Consider the following 16827-nt stretch of genomic DNA (forward strand, 5'->3'; position numbering starts at 1 on the left):
ATAAGAGAGATGAGAGGGAGAGAGGAGAATGGAAGGATGATCTCTGTTTAAGGCTTGAGCAAGGGCATAGAAAAGTATTCCAGTTATGAAATACAAAATTCTGAAAATGGATCAGGGTCTTTGTTTTGGTTTATTGTGAATGCATTGGGAGAAGCTACTAATCCAGTTGGATTAAGTTTGAAGAGGAATCTAGATAAAAGCAGTTGGATATTTGGATGGGTACCTCAGAGAAGGGCTGTAAATTGGAGACAAATATTTTTAGGTAAGCAGCATTTACTTTATTGAAACCCTGGTAGCAGTTACATTTGCCTCAGGATGATGTGAAAAGACAGAAGTGATGAATCTCAAAAACATTTTCAAGGGAAACAATTTATGAAACAAATATTTTGTAAGCACCTACTCTGTTCTAATGCCCAGAACTGCATCTGTAACAGAAATAAGGTCCATTCACTCATGTAACATACATTTTCAGGGATTGAGCCAGTTAAATAGTAAATAAATAAGAGTGAAAATCTCCAACATGATAGATACTCTGAGGATTTGTATAGAAAACAAAACAGCACATGGTGATAACAAGTGCCCAGAAGATAGTGGAACACTTCAAAGGAGAGGTGAGAAGATGCAGCAAACAAAGGAAAGCTGGAGAGAAGGGCGGGGGCCCCAGGGAAACGGGGCAGGAACAGGAATAGGTTCTTTATGGACAGAGAGAGCTGCTGCAATTCAGAAGCCAAACAAGATGCAGAAAACAGATAGGTTTCTCTCTAATAAAACCACCAGAAAGTAAAAAGTTTGTCTGTCCATACTGCTGCTTACACAGCATGCAGTCAACTGGACATGTCTCAATTAAGTTGTAGAAAAAAAGTGCCTTGAATCTAAACTCTAGAAAGTTAAAAGGAAGCTAAGGAGAAATTGGGAACTGTTTAACCTAGTGAGCTAAAACAATTAACAAAACACCAAGATAATACCTTTCCTTAATATAGTTATATATTAATATTAAAAGTGTAATTTGGAATGGAAATGCACACTATTCCTGCTTTTCTCAATTATTCATGTTTGATATTTCACTCACAGGATTAGTTACCACATCTAGACACTATGATTTATCTATTGGAAGCTACTGAAATAATTAGCCTCTGTATATCTGGACTTACATATTTAAGAAGTAATTTTTAATAATGATAGCTGTGTTGCCATTAGAATTAGCAAAACAAATTTATAGGTTGAACACATATTATTTTAAAACTCTAACAAATTTTTTTGGTTAATCCCCCATGATGCAATCTCAAGCAGCTAAGAGAGATTCATTGGAATGTGAGATCAAAATAATTTGAAATCATAATAATTTATTAAAAGCCTCAAAAGGAGACATACAAGGAAAAGTTGAGAATGGACAACAGTATTCACCTTTATGGAGGAAGATTGTAAAGTTAAAGGTGACCTATTTTCTATGTTTCAAGATAAGTAAAAGGAAATTAGGCTAAACTTACAGGCCAATCAAAGTGAATAAAAACATTAATATTATAACTGCTATAGATGCCACAATATATTATCCCAAATCCTCTCTGCTTCATTACCTAAAATCAATAGAGGCCCTGAAAAGGAAGATTAATAAGAATCACAGAGCCAGACTATCTTATACCTGAGGTCTCCAAGAGAACAGGTATCTTCCATTCTTGTGCCCTTTGGCTCCAGTGAGCCATTCTACTCCATTAGTAAGCTTTTGAGCTATGCAGATATTTCACAGGGTATTAGATGCTACTAGTCTCAGGTGTGTACTAAATGTTATTCAGAAATACCATGGGGATTGGGTGTCTTCTTGAGACTTATGAAGTTGATCATAACTTGAATGAGCTTAGTTAAGCCATAGCTACCATTTCAGTTCATCCATTACTCATAAGCAGATAGTAGTAGCTCCTATTGCTCAGATCCAACCATTCATTCCTCACGTTTAAACAAAAGGGAAGTTTGTGGAAAACACCTCCCCACTCTGGTCAAAAACATATTTTTATAAAGAGTGCATCATTTCAGTTTAGTTGGTCAATTGTATCTGACTCTTTGCGACCCCACGGACTGCAGCGCACCAGGCTTTTATGTCTATCACCAACTCCCAGAGCTTGGTCAAACTCACTGTCCAACTAAACAGTGGATAGTTCTCCCTTTATGTTTGCAGCTCTTCAGCTCCTGTAATTTCTATCCCTCTCATCAACACTAGAGGAAGAGGGGCCTTTAGAGTATGTTAGGTGTAATACACAGGCCACTTGATACTTCTTTTTTAAGTCTGAATTTTATTAGGAAAAAAGAGAAGGGTTTTAAGAAGTTTTTGAAATAGATAACTTCAATAATTTCTTCAGCATAAATGTAAATGAAATCTATGTCTGGAGGAAATGACTAAATCCTATAGATTATTTAACAAATTTAGAACATCCAAAGTAAAACTGAAGAAAATGATCTAAGCATGAAAGATTTAGCAACTGATTCTGTGAGTAGATTTTTGGGGTTTTTTACTCTTTTCTTTTTTTCTTTAAGTTTTACCTCTGCATCACAGTTAAGATAGAGCTTCCCAAGTGGCGCTAGTTGTAACGAATCTGCCTGTCAACTCGGGAGGTACAAGAGATGTGTGTTTGATCCCTGGGTCAGGAAGACCCCCAGAGGAGGGCATGGCAACCCACTCCAATATTCTTGCCTGGGAAATCTCATGGACAGAAGAGCCTGGCAGGCTAGAGTCTATGGGGTCTCAGAGTTGGACACGACTGAATACAGCACAGCACAGTCAACACAATTAATATCCTTGATATACACTTCTTGTGGATTTTTCATTTTTTGTATCCCAGCTTCTTTCCCTGCAGCCCTCCTGCCTTATGACTCCAGAGAAAAGTAAAGACAAATACCAACACTAGAAAAATGAAGACGTAGAAAGTTCTTGGCAGATCAAGCTAGAAGTAATATGTTTTCACCAAAAGAAAAGATATATATAGTAAGAGGACAAAAGGAGACAAGATGACAGATATGAGGGTCCTAATTCCCTCTTCTGGGACAAACTCATTTTTGTGCATGCAGTGAAGAGTTAGAGAGAAGAAACATAAATAAGAGGGATTTTGCTCCATTTTCCATTTATGATAGTGTTAAGTCACCACAGCCAATCAGAAATGATGACTTGACAAGTATTCCAGCAGATCCCTAGGCTCTATGACTGATGTTCAAGGTCCACTGGCATTGATCATTGATGCTGCCTCTGCTGGAGGCAGATCATGAATCTCATTAGCTCCAACTTGCTAGTAGGAGCTAACAGGAAGCCTAGTAGCCATACCAAGCAAAGAGCATCAGGGAGGAAGTTACCCAGGTTAGAGAGTGAAATTTTTTCCCAGTAAAATTTGCCATCTCCTCCTCTCCATCTATTAACATTCACAACCACCCAGTAAAATACAATATTGGGAGTAAGAAATTCAAGGAAAACATTAAATCATTATAGAAAACAAAAGAGTATTGTTTTTTCATAATTTTTATCCTCGCTACAATTTATCAACAAAGTGAAATTAGATGATCTAAGAGGATAGATGCTGAGAAAGATTGAAGGCCAAAGGTGAAGAGGGCAGCGGAGGATGAGACAGTTTGATAGCATCACTGACTCACTGGACATAAATCTGAGCAAACTCCGGTAGACAGTGAAGGATAGGGAAGCCTGGCATGCTGCAGTCCACGGGGTTGCAAAGAGTTAGACATGACTGAGCAACTGAAAAACAACAAAGAGGACAGAGCTTTTCACTTAGACTCTCTACATTCACATTCAGCATAGGATTGGCTCATGACAGTGCTTAGAAAGAAATAATTGTTCTACTTTAAAGAGGATTCTGTTTCACATACTTTAAAAGATCCAAATTTCATTCTTTAAAATAAATTATAAATATTTCTTGAAACTTATATTAAATATGTTAAGAAGCCTCACAGTATTTAAAATGCATTTAGCACAGAATGAGTCACTAAAGTTTAGCCTCTTTTACAGCGGTGTGCTTCAACATTTAAAAAGTCAAAAGTGTGCTCTGACTGATGACCTCAAACAGAGCTTCAAAGTGGGAAGGCCTTCATAAAGTCAAAGATCTGATCCTCAGCTATTTAAACCCAGAAATTAAATTTTTATCACATCACGAAGCACTGATCAGTCTGAGACACTAGCACATGCTAATGAAAGCTAGAGTTGACAAAATGGGCTCATTGTGTAAGGTGTGCCTATCCATATATTATTTATACAAAATCTAAAAACTATCCATTACATTTTTATCTTTAGTTCTATTTTAGAAGTTGGTTCTATTTCCAGTCAGAAACAGAATTTTCTACCTTAGATAAATAACAAATGTTTAAGAAATATAAAATATATCTGACTCAAACCAGCCTCATATATTCAAAAAAAATTTGACAGACCTCAGCTTAATGGACAAAATTAGACAAAGCCGCCTACCCTGAAGATGTGATTTAACAAATATAATCAGTTAATGTGTTTACAGGCAGAAAATTAACTTTGGTAATAAGAACAGGTATCATACTGGCCTGTGTTAATAGCTACAAACTGGAATGACTGCCTGACTCGTAGTAATTTCTGGAGCCATGTTTGTAAAGTGCCCCTTCCTTATTCTAATAACATATTGTTCCTTCCATCTCTCCCTACAGCCACAAAAGTGAATACCTGATTAATGAAAACTGATCATATCATCACCATCACCTTAATGACCAGGTCAAGTGCTGGAAATGAGATCCCAGCAAATTTTTATCTGAAATTTTCCACACTGGAGCTGAGTAATTAATATAAGCCTCTATATTCCTATTGACAAGTTGTGAGGATGTGGGCCTAAACAGAACGAAACCCACACAGTGTGCTGAAAGGAGTTGGCAATATGCAGAGAAAAATACAGATGAGAAATGAACACTCCTTAATGGTATTTGAAGTTTCTTAAGAGAATTCCAGGGACAGAGGAGCCTGGAGAGCTACAGTCCATGGGGTCACAAAGGGTCGGACATGACTGAACAACAAATACTTTCACTTTTTTTGTCAATAGTATTCTGTTCCAGTCACCTCTGATATCAGCTATCCTTTCTAGTAATAGGGGTCAACATATTCTCTTTGTGACTTAATCTACTTCCAACTGGGTTGTTGCTACTGGACATCACCTTAGTCCTGACTAATAAAGCTAGTGAGAAAGTGGTAAACCTCAACCCGATGGACAAATAATAACTGCCAACAGTGTAGTGGTCATAGAACAATAACATTTTTTCTAAATATACAATTTTGAGATAATTTCTTAAAATCTCTGAGCCTCAGTCTACTACCTGAAAAATGGGGCTCATAGATAGATACTCTACTGGATTATTAAAAAAATTAAGAATAATGCTGGAATGTCTTAGCAGGGTGCTTCTTAAAAAGTGCTAAAATTGGGAGGAGCTAAGATGGCAGAGGAATAGGATGGGGAGACCACTTTCTCCCCCACAAATTCATTGAAATATCATTTTAACACTGAGCAAACTGCACAAAACAACTTCTGATCGCTAGCAGAGGACACCAGGCACCCAGAAAAGCAGCCCATTGTCTTTGAAAGGAGGTAGGACAAAAGATAAAAGACAGAAAGAGAGACAAAAGAGTTAGGGCGGAGATCCATCCCGGGAAGGGAGCCTTAGTAGAGGGAGTTTCCAAACACCAGGAAGCCCTCTCACCTGCGGGTCTGGGGGAAGTTTTTGAATCTCGGAGGGCAACCTAACTGGGAGGAAAAAATTAAAACTCACAGATTACATGCCTAAAAGCAACTCCGAGCAGAAAAGTACCCCAGACGCTCACATCCGCCACTAGCAAGTGGGGGCTGAACGGAGAGGAGCGGGCGGCATTGCTTAGGGTAAGGACCAGGCCTGAGTGCCCTGAGGACAATCGGAAGGAGCTAACCCGAGATAGCAAATTAAACTGCGGGATAGCAAGAGAGAGAGAGAATTAACCTGCGTAAAGCCCTAACCTAAGGCACTGCCGCCGGTTCCCAGAACAAAGGACTGTACCACACCAGAGAAGAGCAGGCTGACTGTTGCCCGGCCCATCCCCATCCCCCGCCAGAGGCAGGAGAAAGGGGCAAACTCAGCCGCAGCGACAGCACCCCTACCAAACTGTAAACGGGCTTCCAGCTTCTAACCAAAGACTTCCTGAGATTCTGGATGGCTGACATCCGCCAGGAGGGTCGCAGGCAGAGATCAGCTCCCCAGAAGAGACACAAGGCGCATCAGACCAGCGCGGAAACCGAGGCTGAGATGGGGAGGGAAGTCGCGCTGCACCTGGGGAGAGTGCGCTCCTCAAGCTCCTGGTTCCCTGAGCTGAGGGGAAGGCACGAAACTCAGGCCCAACAGAGTCTGCGCCTTTGTGGAGTACCCAAGAACCTGAACCTGAGCGGCTTAGGCCTGGGAAGTGCACACAACTCGGGGCTCACTCCATGTAGAGCAGCCTGAAGCCTGAGCAGTGAGCACGGGGAGAGCACACACGCCGTGAGCGGGGGCAAACCCAGCGTGGCCGGAACACTGCGCGTGCTCCCCACACAGGCCAGTGACGTTTGTCTGCAGCGCCCCTCCCTCCCCACAGCAGGACTGAACAAGCGAACCTGAACAAGAGAGCACCTCCGCCCGCCTGCGTCAGGGCAGAAATTAGACACTGAAGAGACCAGCAAACAGAAGCCAAATAAACAAAGGGGACCACTTTAGAAGTGACAGGTGCAACAGATTAAAATTCCTGTAGTTAACACTGACTACACTGGAAGGGGCATGTAGATACTGAGAAGTATAAGCTGGAACAAGGAGCTATCTGAAACAGAACTGAACCCACACTGCCCACAACAGCTCCAGAGAAATTCCTAGATATATTTTTACTATTATTATTTTTTTTAATTAAAAAATTGTTTCTTTTTCTTTTTTTTTAAAGTCCTCTATTACTCCTTAATTTTCATTTTTACAACCCACTATAACCTTGCGCACACACACACAAAAAAAAGGACCCTATTTTTAAAGTGAACTTCATATATATTTCTTAAAGTTTTTCTGTTTTTGGTTTTTTTTAATATTGTATTTTTAAGAGTCTAACCTCTACTCTAGATTTTTAATCTTTGTTTTTCAGTATTTGATATCAATTTTGGACATTTAAGAATCCACCCTTCAGTACCCATTTTTACTCAGGAGTGTGATTACTGGTTTGATTACCCTCTCCCCCTTTTGACCTGCCTTTTTCTCCCCCAGATCACCTCTATTTCCTCCCTCCCCCTTCTCTTCTCAATCCAATTGTGTGAATCTCTGTGGGTGTTCTGGACTGTGGAGAACACTTAGGGAACAGAGTACCACCTAGATCTGTCTCTCTCCTCTTGAGTCCCCCTTTTTCTCCTCCTGCTCACCTCTATCTCCTTCCTCCCTTCTCCTCTTCTTCATGTAACTTTGTAAACCTCTCTGGGTGTCCCTCACTGTGGAGAATCTTTTCACCATTAACCTATTAGTATTATTATAAGTGCTGTATGGATGGAGAAGTCTTGAGGCTACTGGAAGAATAAGACTGAAATCCAGAGGCAAGAGGCTTAAGCCCAAAACCTGAGAACACCAGAAAACTCCTGACTACAGGGAACATTAATTAATAAGAGATCGTCTAAAAACCTCCATAACTACACTGAAACCAACCACCACCCAAGAGTAATAAGTTCCAGAGCAAGACACACCACACAAATTCTCCAGCAACACAGGAACATAGCCCTGAGCATCAACATACAGGCTGCCCAAAGTCACACCAAAACCACAGACCTATCTCAAAACTCACTACTGGACACTCCATTGCACTCCAGAGAGAAAAAATCCAGCTCCACCCACCAGAACACCGAAGCAAGCTTCCCTAACCAGGAAACCTTGACAAGCCAATCGTCCAACCCCACCCACTGGGAGAAACCTCCACAATAAAAAGGAACCACAGACTACCAGAATACAGAAAGGCCACCCCAAACACAGCAATCTAAATAAGATGAAAAGGCAGAGAAATACCCAACAGGTAAAGGAACATGGAAAATGCCCACCAAGCCAAACAAAAGAGGAGGAGATAGGGAATCTACCTGAAAAAGAATTTAGAATAATGATAATAAAAATTATCCAAAATCTTGAAAACAAAATGGAGTTACAGATAAACAGCCTGGAGACAAGGATTGAGAAGATGCAAGAAATGTTTAACAAGGACCTAGAAGAAATAAAAAAGAGTCAATTAAAAATGAATAATGCAATAAATGAGATCAAAAACACTCTGGAGGGAATCAACAGTAGAATAACGGAGGCAGAAGATAGGATAAGTGAGGTAGTAGATAAAATGGTGGAAATAAATGAAGCAGAGAGGAAAAAAGAAAAAAGAATCAAAAGAAATGAGGACAACCTCAGGGACCTCTGGGACAATGTGAAACGCCCCAACATTTGAATCATAGGAGTCCCAGAAGAAGAAGACAAAAAGAAATGCCATGAGAAAATACTCGAGGAGATAATAGCTGAAAACTTCCCTAAAATGGGGAAGGAAATAGTCACACAAGTCCAAGAAACCCAGAGAGTCCCAAACAGGATAAACCCAAGGTGAAACACCCCAAAACACATATTAATCAAATTAACAAAGATCAAATACAAAGAACAAATATTAAAAGCAGCAAGGGAGATACAACATATAACACACAAGGGGATTCCCATAAGGATAACAGCTGATCTTTCAATAGAAACTCTTAAGGCCAGAAGGGAATGGCAGGACATACTTAAAGTAATGAAAGAGAATAACCTACAATCCAGATTACTGTACCCAGCAAGGATCTCATTCAGATATGAAGGAGAATTCAAAAGCTTTACAGACAAGCAAAAACTGAGAGAATTCAGCACGAACAAACTAGCTCTCCAACAAATGCTAAAGGATATTCTCTAGACAGGAAACACAGAAAGGTTGTATGAACACAAACCCAAAACAACAAAGCAAATGGCAACGGGACCATACTTATCAATAATAACCTTAAATGTAAATGGGTTGAATGCCCCAACCAAAAGACAAAGACTGGTTGAATGGATACAAAAGCAAGACCCCTATATACGCTGTCTACAAGAGACCCACCACAAAACAAGGGACACATACAGACTGAAAGTGAAGAGCTGGAAAAAAATATTTCACACAAATGGAGACCAAAAGAAAGCAGGAGTCGCAATACTCATATCAGATAAAATAGACTTTAAAATAAAGGCTGTGAAATGAGACAAAGAAGAACACTACATAATGATCAAAGGTTCAATCCAAGAAGAAGATATAAAAATTATAAATATATATGCACCCAACATAGGAGCACCACAATATGTAAGGCAATTGCTAACAACTATGAAAGGGGAAATTAACAATAACACAATAATAGTGGGAGACTTTAATACCCTACTCACACCTATGGATAGATCAATTAAACAGAAAGTTAAAAAGGAAACACAAACTTTAAATGACACAATGGACCAGCTAAACCTAATTGATATCTATAGGACAGTTTACCCCAAAACAATCAATTTCACCTTTTTCTCAAGTGCACACAGAACCTTCTCCAGAATAGATCACATCCTGGGCCATAAATCTACCCTTGGTATATTCAAAAAAATTGAAATCATTCCAGTCATCTTTTCTGATCACAATGCAGTAAGATTAGATCTCAATTACAGGAAAAAAAAACTATTAAAAATTCAAACATATGGAGGCTAAATAACACACTTCTGAATAACCAACAAATCATAGAAGAAATCAAAATATGCATAGAAATGAATGAAAATGAAAACACAACAACCCAAACCTATGGGACACTGTAAAAGCAGTGCTAAGGGGAAGGTTCATAGCAATACAGGCTTACCTCAAGCAACAAGAAAACAGTCAAATAAATAACCTAACTCTACACCTAAAGCAATTAGAGAAGAAAGAAATGAAGAACCCCAAGGTTAGTAGAAGGAAAGAAATCTTAAAAATTAGGGCAGAAATAAATGCAAAAGAAACTAAAGAGACCATAGCAAAAAATCAACAAAGCTAAAAGCTTGTTTTTTGAAAAGATAAATAAAATTGACAAACCGTTAGCCAGACTCATCGAGAAACAAAGGTAGAAGAACCAAATCAACAAAATTAGAAATGAAAATGAAGAGATCACAACAGACAACACAGAAATACAAAGGATTATAAGAGACTACTACCAGCAGCTATATGCCAATAAAATGGACAACTTGGAAGAAATGGACAAACTCTTAGAAAAGTATAACTTTCCAAAACTGAACCAGAAAGAAACAGAAGATCTTAACAGACCCATCACAAGCATAGAAATCGAAACTGTTATCAGAAATCTTCCAACAAACAAAAGCCCAGGACCGGATGGCTTCACAGCTGAATTCTACCAAAAATTTAGAGAAGAGCTAACACCTATCTTACTCAAACTCTTCCAGAAAATTGCAGAAGAAGGTAAACTTCCAAACTCATTCTATGAGGCCACCATCACCCTAATTCCAAAACCAGACAAAGATGCCACAAAAAAAGAAAACTACAGGCCAGTATCACTGATGAACATAGATGCAAAAATCCTTAACAAAATTCTAGCAAACAGAATCCAACAACATATTAAAAATATCATACATCATGACCAAGTGGGCTTTATCCCAGGAATGCAAGGATTCTTTAGTATCCACAAATCAATCAATGTAATACACCACATTAACAAATTGAAAGATAAAAAACATGTGATTATCTCAATAGATGCTGAAAAAGTCTTTGACAAAATTCAACATCCATTTATGATAAAAAAAACTCTCCAGGGAGTTTTTATTGGAACATACCTCAACATAATAAAAGCTATATATGACAAACCCACAGCAAACATTATGCTCAATGGTGAAAAATTGAAAGCATTTCCCGTAAACTCAGGAACAAGACAAGGGTGCCCACTCTCTCCACTACTATTCAACATAGTTTTGGAAGTGTTGGCCACAGCAATCAAAGCAGAAAAAGAAATAAAAGGAATCCAGATAGGAAAAGAAGGAGTAAAAAACTCACTGTTTGCAGACGACATGATCCTCTACATAGAAAACCCTAAAGACTCTACCAGAAAATTACTAGAGCTAATCAATGAATATAGTAAAGTTGCAGGATATAAAATTAACACACAGAAATTCCTTCATTCCTATACACTAACAATGAGAAAACGGAAAGAGAAATTAAGGATACAATACCATTCACCATTATAACAAAAAGAATAAAATACTTAGGAGTATACCTACCTAAAGAAACAAAGACCTATATATAGAAAACTATAAAACACTGATGAAAGAAATCAAAGAGGACACAAATAAATGGAGAAATATACCGTGTTCATGGATTGGAAGAATCAACATTGTGAAAACGAATATACTACCCAAAGCAATCTCTAGATTCAATGCAATCCGTAACGGTATTTTTCACAGAACTAGAACAAAAAATTTCACAATTTGTATGGAAATACAAAAAATCTTGTATAGCCAAAACAATCTTGAGAAAGAAGAATGGAACTGGAGGAATCAACCTGCCTGACTTCAGGCTCTACTACAAAGCCACAGTCATCAAGACACTATGGTACTGGCACAAAGACAGAAATATAAATCAATGAAACAAAATAGAAAGCCCAGAGATAAATCCACATACCTATGGATACCTTATCTTTGACAAAAGAGGCAAGAATATACAATGGAAAAAAGACAACCTCTTTAACAAATTGTGCTGGGAAAATTGGTCAACCACTTGTAAAAAAAAAAAAAAAAAATGAAACTAGAACACTTTCTAACACCATACACAAAAATAAACTCAAAATGGATTAAAGATCTAAATGTAAGACCAGAAACTATAAAACTCCTAGAGGCGAACACAGGCAAAACACTCTCTGACATAAATCACAGCAAGATCCTCTATGACCCACCTCCCAGAATATTGGAAATAAAAGCAAAAATAAGCAAATGGGACTTAATGAAACTTAAAAGCTTTTGCACAACAAAGGAAACTATACACAAGGTGAAAAGACAGCCCTCAGATTGGGAGAAAATAATAGCAAACAAAGCAACAGACAAAGGATTAATCTCAAAAATATACAAGAAACTCCTCCAGCTCAATTCCAGAAAAATAAATGACCCAATCAAAAAATGAGCCAAAGATCTAAACAGACATTTCTCCAAAGAAGACATACAGATGGCTAACAAACACATGAAAAGATGCCCAACATCACTCATTATCAGAGAAATGCAAATCAAAGCCACATGAGGTATCATTTCACGCCAGTCAGAATGGCTGCTATCCAAAAGTATACAAGCAATAAATGCTGGAGAGGGTGTGGAGAAAAGGGAACCCTCTTACACTGTTGGTGGGAATGCAAACTAGTACAGCCAATATGGAGAACAGTGTGGAGATTCCTTAAAAAATTGGAAATAGAATTGCCATATGACCCAGCAATCCCACTCCTGGGCATGCACACCAAGGAAACCAGATCTGAAAGAGACATGTGTACCCCAGTGTTCATCGCAGCACTGTTTATAATAGCCAGGACATGGAAGCAACCTAGATACCCATCAGCAGATGAATGGATAAGGAAGCTGTGGTACATATACACAATGGAATATTACTCAGCCATTAAAAAGAATACATGTGAATCAGTTCTAATGAGATGGATGAAACTGGAGCCCATTTACAGAGTGAAGAAAGCCAGAAAGATAAATACCAATACAGTATACTAACGAATATATATGGAATTTAAAAAGATGGTAATGATAACCCTATATGCAAGACAGAAAAAGAGACACAGATGTACAGAACAGACTTTTAGACTCTGTAGGAGAAGGCGAGGGTGGGATGATCTAAGAGAATAGCATTGAAACATGTATATTATCAAGGGTGAAACAGATCACCAGCCCAGGTTGAATGCATGAGACAATCAGGGCTGGTGCACTGGGAAGACCCAGAGGGAAGGGATAGGGAGCGAGGTGAGAGGGGGGATTAGGATGGGGAACACATGTAAATCCATGGCTGATTCATGTCAATGTATGGCAAAAACCACTACAATATTGTAAAGTAATTAGCCTCCAACTAATAAAAATACATGAAAAAAAAGTGCTAAAATTTTAGGTTTATGAAAGTGAGGATTTGAGGATAATGATGAAGACTATCTGAAAAAATAAAGATTATAGGACTCAAAAAAAAAGATTATAGAACTCAGAATCTTGTGTAATTTTTATACTAAAAGATGCCAATTACACATATTTTAGAAAAGAAAGTTACAAGAACTATAAAGAGAAGCATAATATAGCCAGCAATAATTATAAACAAAACATCTCCATTATGTTAAGAAGCAATGATTTTTAAAAGCTTAATTTGGAACAAATAAGCATTTATGGTCAAACTTTCCCTAGAAGTTAATGAAATAGTCTTACTTTTAATAGATTTAACATAAAAACAAGCAAACGTGAGTGATATAGTTATTCCTGAGAATGGAGCAAACCTCTTAGGCCCAACTCAAATGCCTCCACAATAATTAAGCCTTTCATGATGTCACCAAACCTATGTACAATTATAAGACACCATACCTATGGTACTTTAGTTTTTCATTGTATTTATTTATTTACCCTCTACATTTATAAGATCTACATAGCAGCAAGGTCTCTCTTTTTAATATTTGTACACTATGACTATAGCTCAAGAACTTGGTCAAAAGTAGCTGCTCAAATATTAAACTGAACTCTAGAAGTTTACTGGGAGTCAGAAGAAATGGTTTTCTATCTTGCCTCTGTCATTGATTCAGTGTTTTCCTTTTTAAAAGTCAAAAATTACTTTTTGTAGAGGGTCTGTTAGGTACTCTAACCTCCTACTTCAGTGCAAAATTCCATCTAAAATGCATTTGCTAGGTTTGCACACTCAGACAGACCCTCTACAAAAAGTAATTTTCAAAATTCATAACCACTTTTTCACATAATTATTATTTCACACTGAACAACTCAACAAAGCAATGCTGTAAAAGACCCAATATCATAGTCAGCAATAGAGACCCAGAATTTCAACTCAAAGATGGCATCCTTTCTTTACACTTTAGCACTTACTTGTGTTTTAAAGTCTTAAAATGACTTGAAAAAGCTTATCACTTCTTAATAAACTTCCTATTCACATGGCACAACCCACCAATTGGTTTACATAGTCAAATAAAATGACATCACAACTTCTTTTTTGTATAATATAAAATAAATATATAAAATATATTTGTATATTATAAACATATATTTGTATAATTAATATAAATTATATTTGTATAATATAAAGTGTATAATATACATTGTATATTTTGTATAATATAAAATGCTCCAAAATATCAAGTAGTAGCATTATCCAGGAAAACATCTATTTCTGCTTTATTGACTAGGCCAAAGCCTTTGACTGTGTGAATCACAACAAACTATGGAAAATTCTTAAAGAGATATGAATACCAGATCACCTGACCTGCCTCCTGAGAAATCTGTATGCAGGTGAAGCAATAGTTAGATGGACATGGAACAACAGACTGGTTCCAAATTGGGAAAGGAGTACGTCAAGGCTGTATCTTGTCACCCTGCTTATTTAACTTATAGGCAAAGTACATCATGAGAAACGCTGGGCTGGAGGAAGCACAAGCTGGAGTCAAGATTGCTGGGAGAGATATCAATAACCTCAGATATGCAGATGACACCACCCTTATGGCAGAAAGTGAAGAACTAAAGAGCCTCTTGATGAAAGTGAAAGAGGAACGTGAAAAAGTTAGCTTAAAACTCAACATTCAGAAAACTAATATCATGGCATCTGGTCCCATCACTTCATGGCAAATAGATGGGGAAACAGTGGAAACAGTGACAGGCTTTATTTCTGGGGGTTCCAAAATCACTGCAGATGGTGACTGCAGCATTAAATTAAAAGACATTTGCTCCTTGGAAGAAAAGCTATGACAAACCTAGACAGCATATTAAAAAGCAGAGACATCACTTTACCAACAAATGTCCATCTAGTCAAAGCTATGGTTTTACAGTAGCCATGTATGGATGTGAGAGTTGGACTATAAAGAAAGCTGAACGTCTAAGAATTGATGCTTTTGAACTGTGGTGTTGGAGAAGACTTGAGACTGCCTTGGACTGCAAGGAAATCCAACTTGTCCATCCTAAAGGAGATCAGTCCTGAATATTCATTGGAAGGATTGATGCTGAAGCTGAAACTCCAATCCTTTGGCCACCTGATGCGAAGAACTGACTCATTTGAAAAGACCCTGATGCTGGGGAAAATTGAAGGTGGGAGGAGAAGGGAACAAGACAACAGATATTGAGATGGTTGGATGGCATCACCGATTCAATAGACATGAGTTTGAGTAAACTCCGAGAGTTGGTGATAGACAGGGAGGCCTGGCTCCTGTAGTCCATGGGGTCCCAAAGAGTTGGACACGACTGAGCAACTGACTGAACTGAGCATTATCTTAATGATAATATTGATTATAATGATGATGATAGGAAATAGAAAATTATGTACTTTGAATGCTTTATTGCCCTGATATTTACATGCTGTTAAATGAACCATTACTGGGAATTGAGGGGAGGCTCTGGATTTTTATACCTATTTTCTCACCAATTTTTGAGTACAATTAAAATGTATGAATTAAAAAGTAGGTGATTACCTACTACATTTACTTAGAAATTATGGCTATATATGTATTAAGATATATAGCTTGAAAAAGGATGGTAACTGACTTGAAAAAATTTCTGGTCTTATTGGGGAAAGTCTCTGAAGCATTGGTTTTTATGAAAATGGCATGTGGAACTGTGTGTGCCACCCTGGCTTCCTGGCTGAACTGAAGTCTCCTCTCCTTTTCTCCTAACTGCTCTTACACTTGAAATTGGAGTCTGGTCAAAGTTTGTAACATATTTTTCTCTTCTTTTCACTATTAATGATTTATGACCAAAAAGAAAGAAAATGAAGCTCTGCCAAAAACATGCAAAAAAATATTTTCTTTTATCACCTGAGATCACATGTCCTTAATCTAGTAAATGATAAGGGAAGCATCTGAAATAGCAAAACAAACACATTCTTTAATGGTTATGGTTCACCCATAAAGATGCAATTCTTGATGCTCAAGTTAAAAAAAAAAAAAGAAGATGAGAAGAAACAGTTGGCATTCAGCTAACAATTGTGTTTGGAGATTTGCGCCTGACTTTGTTATTCTGAGCAAAGCCAGGTACCAGTCTCTTGGGATTATGTACAAAGGCAAGAAAAAAAGTGGACATGTACAAACCTCAAAGGTGACTGCTGGGTTAATAAAACAGTCTGTTTTCTGTTCACCCACTCTTGCTCTCAGTGTGCAAGTATATTAAAATATGTCAAAAGGAAAACCATTCGCTGTGCAAAAATAATTCAACTACAAGTCACAATTTCCAGCTGCTGGAGTGCCTTAAGTGCATTTAAGTGCACTAACAAGTGACCCATACATCTCCCTGGATGAAAGTTGTATCCTCATTAAAGGAGAAACAAACACAAAATAGGAACAATTGTCACATAGAAAAACAGACCACAATAGATGGTACGTTTTTCCCTGTCCGTTTCTGACTTGAGCGATCACAGACTGAAGAGCAACACTGTCCTAGAAGTCACCTCTTAAAAAGCCATGAAAGTAAAACAAGGAAGCTGCTAGAGGAACTGAATGTGTAGCTAATAGCTATTCATATCATTTCTGGGAAAAAACTATTATTTCTGTTCAATGTATTTCTGGGGAAAAAACATGTTTTCTC

The 16827-nt window shown here is 37.8% G+C and overlaps 1 protein-coding gene across 10 annotated transcripts in view; it reads right to left on the minus strand.

Moving 5' to 3' along the window:
* The window catches only part of TFEC (transcription factor EC), a 224327-nt gene that overhangs the window by 161699 nt on the left and 45801 nt on the right, over window positions 1-16827 (minus strand). The window lies entirely within an intron of this gene.

Source organism: Odocoileus virginianus, chromosome 1, assembly GCF_023699985.2.
Source record: "Odocoileus virginianus isolate 20LAN1187 ecotype Illinois chromosome 1, Ovbor_1.2, whole genome shotgun sequence".
NCBI classification, from domain to species: Eukaryota; Metazoa; Chordata; class Mammalia; order Artiodactyla; family Cervidae; genus Odocoileus; species Odocoileus virginianus.